This window comes from Danio rerio, chromosome 18 (assembly GCF_052040795.2).
Source record: "Danio rerio strain M-AB ecotype USA chromosome 18, GRCz13ab, whole genome shotgun sequence".
In the NCBI taxonomy this organism is placed as follows: Eukaryota; Metazoa; Chordata; class Actinopteri; order Cypriniformes; family Danionidae; genus Danio; species Danio rerio.
The window spans coordinates 11407501-11412298 of record NC_141038.1 but is presented as its reverse complement, the minus strand read 5'-3'; positions in this window follow the sequence as shown (position 1 = coordinate 11412298).

Sequence of the window (4798 nt, the reverse complement as noted above, 5' to 3'; positions counted from 1 at the left end):
TTAACATTATAGCAGACACTGTAAAAAGGTCATTCCCAGCCACTAGACTTTTCTGACAGGGTATTCCAGTGTCATCGAGTGTCAGTGTTGTGGGACTGCTGTACAGAAGTTATTATTAGGGATTATAGATCGTGAAATTTAGCGGTTTTTATCTTAGCGTTGTTTTTTTTAAAAGCATAACGGTAAAACATGAACACGGTCATAAATAAACTAAAATGTTTTTGTTTGTTGTAAAAATTTGTAATAATGACAAGAAAATACTAATTAGTGGATCTCCTTACTTCCGGGTGCAGCTGTGGCTGGTGTATTCTGGGAAAATTTTCCTACCCCTTTGGTTTCGAGTGTGGTCCTGAAAAATGTTCATTTGAAGGGGTGTATACCCCTTCCCCTTAGCCCTAGACACTGACTAGACATTGTGATTCATCAACATCACAGCATAAATCTAACCTAATATTAACGTCTTGTGATGTTATGTGCCTGCTGGGCAAGAACTAATTGCACTACAGAATGTTACGTTTACACACATCCACAAATTACATGTAAATGCATCAGCTTTTTACAGTGTAATACTCACTATTCTACTCTTGAGTATTTTTGAAAGGTCTACTTCTTTCCTACTTTCAGTAATATTTACAACAGATACTTTACTTGCACTACATTTTTAGGCAAGTAATGGTTCTTTTACTTGAGTATGATTTACTTTTAGTATGATTTTTCAATACTCTTTCCACCACTGCCCATAACTTATTCCACTCTATTTTTTTTCTATAGATGTCAATCGTTAAAACATTTTTCAAATTATCTTTTTTTTTTCAAAGGAAAAACAAAACAAAACTCAAACTCATTTGGAACAAGACAAGATTGAGTACATGATTTATAATTTTTGAGTGAACTACCCCTTTAAAACTTACTGGCAAAGCATATGAGCTTTTGTGTGTTGCCATTCTCTAGTACAACCAGTTGAAGTCAGAATTATTAGCCTCCCTGAATTATTAGACCCCCGTTTATTTTTTCCCCCCTATTTCTGTTTAACAGGGAGATGATTTTTTTTAAACACATTTCTAAACATAATATTTTTAATAACTCATCTCTAATAACTGATTTATTTGATCTTTGCCATGATGACAGTAAATAATGTTTGACTAGATATTTTTCAAGACACTTCTATACAGCTTACAGTGACATTTAAAGGCTTAACTAGGTTAATTAGGTTAACTAGGCAGGTTTGGGTAATTAGGCAAGGTTTTGTTTAACGATGGCTTGTTCTGAAGACTATAAAAATTTATGGGGGCTAATAATTTTGACCCTAAAATGGTTCATAAAAAATTTAAAACAGCTCTTATTCTAGCCAAAATAAAACATATAAGACTTTTTCCAGAAGAATTTTTTTTTACCAGACATACTGTGAAAATGTCCTTGCTCTCTTACACATCATTTGGGATATATTTAAATATTTAAAAAATTAATTATTCTGACTTTAACTGTACACCATTTTCCACAATACTGTATTACATAAGTTTAAAGATTTAAGATCAGAGTTGCGTAAGCAATGCTAAATTAGGTGTTATCAGTCCAGATTTTAAGATTATAAATAAATCAATCTTGCTTTAAGTAACTGACTGACTTTTAAAACACATGACCAATATTGAATGGAAAAATAAAAGAGATGTTTACCTTACAAAACCATAAGTAATTTATGAAACCAGTACTAGACTTCTCTACAAGCAACAGAAGTTTTGTCTCAAAAACAATCGTAAACACAAGGGTAAAACTAATTTCAATCCAGTGTACTTTACCTCAAGCTGTTCTGGGCTATCTGTAGATTCAGAATACTGTAAAATAGTTTCAATGACAGCTAAATGATGCTCAAAATCTCATATCTAAAGCACTCAAGAGACGTACACAAACATTTTCATCTATAAAGTCAGTGTAATCTGGCCACTTTTTAAGTGTGGGCAACTTTGATGGTCCATTTGAGTATTAGTAGACTGTCTGCTTAATATCTGTTGATACTGCTCCTCTAACAGACATTTATCTGACTATAAGAAACTTTGCAAGTACATGTCAAATTACACTAACTCTAACCCCAACCTAACAGTCTACTTATAATCTAATGAGGATTAGTTGGCATGTAGATGCAATATACAGAACTTTAATTCATCAAACAGACCATCAAAATAAAGTGTGAATGCAACTTTTATAATAATAATAATTATTATTATTATTATTATTATTATTACTTCTCTCGCTTTCCTCATCTCTAATTTTTCTGTTTGAGAGATACTTGCCAGATATGTTTAAGTAAAGGCACATGTATATTTTAATGAACAGACACATTGATAAATACTGTTGTCGTAATAAGAGGTGAATAATACAACGAGTATGAATATTACTGTACATGAATAGATGAAGACATTAAACACACTGTACAAAGACAACATTTTACAACTTTACATAGTCCGTAGCAGCTCACTATACATTCAAATATGAGACACCTGCCGTCCTTCTCACATCCAGACATCAGAGAGTGGAGCAAACCATTAAAAACACATGAAGTCTGGTGGGCCACAGGGCTTTTCACACACAAAGGGAGGAATCCAGAGCTCAAGTGCCAATGCTGATGGTGTTTTTTTTTTTTTTTGGTGGTGGGCGGTAATATAAGCGCATATTTTGCAGTTTTTTTATTTTTTATTGAGGCCCATTTTGCCATGTAAGATAATCATACTTCTATATCACAAAGTAAAAGTCCAAATAAGATCATAATTAAGATCATACACAAGTCACAATTACTGTATTATTATGAAATAAAAAAAGTCCTACAATATATTTTACATAATAATGACAGATAAACCCAAAAATTAGTTCGTCTTTTTTGGCATGGCTATAATTTTTACATTACAATCTGGACTTGTCAAAATTATGTCACATATGTTTGTAATAATTTTGACTACGATATTAATCATCCTTCAAATGAATCATGATTAACAAAATTATAATAGACTTTTTATATCCCTTTTCCACTAGTTTTAGTTTTTATACTTGACTTGGTAACAATTTAGATTTTCTATACATGAGGCCCCAGGTCACTTGCTCTGGTTTACTCACAGGATGTTTTTCACCTCAAGCGAATTTTCCAATTGAGGTGAATTCCTTGATCTTGCATAGAAGATGCAATTGAGTCGAATTTTGCGTTTTCTTAGCAAACGCATCACACATTTTAGTGTCATTCAGGTAGGGCTGGGCGATTTTTTTCGATCTTTTTCGATTAATTCAAATTTACGTTTTGACGGCGATTCAATTTTATATTACATCGAGAAATCGCGATTAAAAAAACAAATTTATACATTATAATGGCACCAATGCACTTTGGTTCACTCTCTGAATGAAGCAGGTCGCACACCAGAAGCACCACGCAGCGCCATGGATTGTAGAATTCTAAACAGGTTTCTATACACACACCGGCGCCGCCCAGTCACGATTCAGGACGCATTTATATTTCAGCCTCGCCACAGAGCGCCATCTGATTTGTTTCATGTTAAATATCATGCGAATGTGCGCATCTGGTGTGTCAGTTTAAACTGTCATGTGTGCGGCTGCGCGCCGTGTCGCGGCGCTTCTGGTGTGTGACCTGCTTGATTGTCTGTTAAAGCGTGAAGTCATGTGGGATTTTGCTTGTTGCATTAGTCTGAGTCACATCTGGATTGTCAAGACATATTCCCTCATCAAGTCGATAAACTCAATCTCAACATGTATGTAGGACGTAAAAACCTGCCATGTGAAAAACCGCGCCGATCTTAGTTTGAACCGCGCTGATATTTTGGTTTGAACACGAGCAGAGGTGAGCAGCAGCTCAGCAGCTGTGGCAATGAAAATGAAAGTACCCGCCCCCATGACATCATTTAGCGGACCTAGTTGAAAACCAGACAGATCAGGCAGCATAATACAGAGAGTGGCGCAAAGTGCATGAAATGATCGATATTTAAAAGGGGGAAAAAGAAAAATAGATGAAATATATTATTTTATATTAGACACACATCTGGTGCATGTATTTGCTCCTGCTATACGTCCACAACTTCACACATTGGGTTAAATAAGGCTTTCCATGTTCAGTCCTACTTCCTACATACTTCCATTGTATCTTTTTAAGAAAAAGGCAGCAGCATTACAACCTGTCATTCAATCAGAAGACCAAGTCAAAGCCGAGCTGAAAGCCAATCTTTGCTAGGCTCAGCAAAACTTGCAAAAAATACCTCTGTATTCCTGCAACTGCAATATTTACACATATATATTTTTTATTCAAATCTGCTGCAACGATATTTAACTCATGAATTTGTTTTACATTTATTTATTTAGTTTTACAATCATTTATTTACATTTACATTTATGGCAAGGCCATTAAAAATACAATGTTCCTTAACCAGATGGTTTTTTCAAGTTACTTATAAAGAGAATGTTACTTCAGTAATGTTTTAATCTTTTAAGTTGTCTGGTTACACAATAAAAAAAAATCAAAATCGTGAATCGGTCAAACTTTATAAAAAATCTAGATATCGCCCAGCCCTACATTCAGGCCATCTGGTGGAAATTTGTCTCTGTTTGCATGTTTGCATTGACATTGTAAGTGAATTACTTATGCAAATACTTAATTCCGCATTTGATGTATCCAGCATTACAAAACAAATCAGATAACTGTAATACCATGGTGTTAACTGTGGTACATTTTCATGTATTACACACTCTATAATAAGCCATACATTTAAAGGACCCAAGTTGGCACTTAAAACATTGACAGAGACTC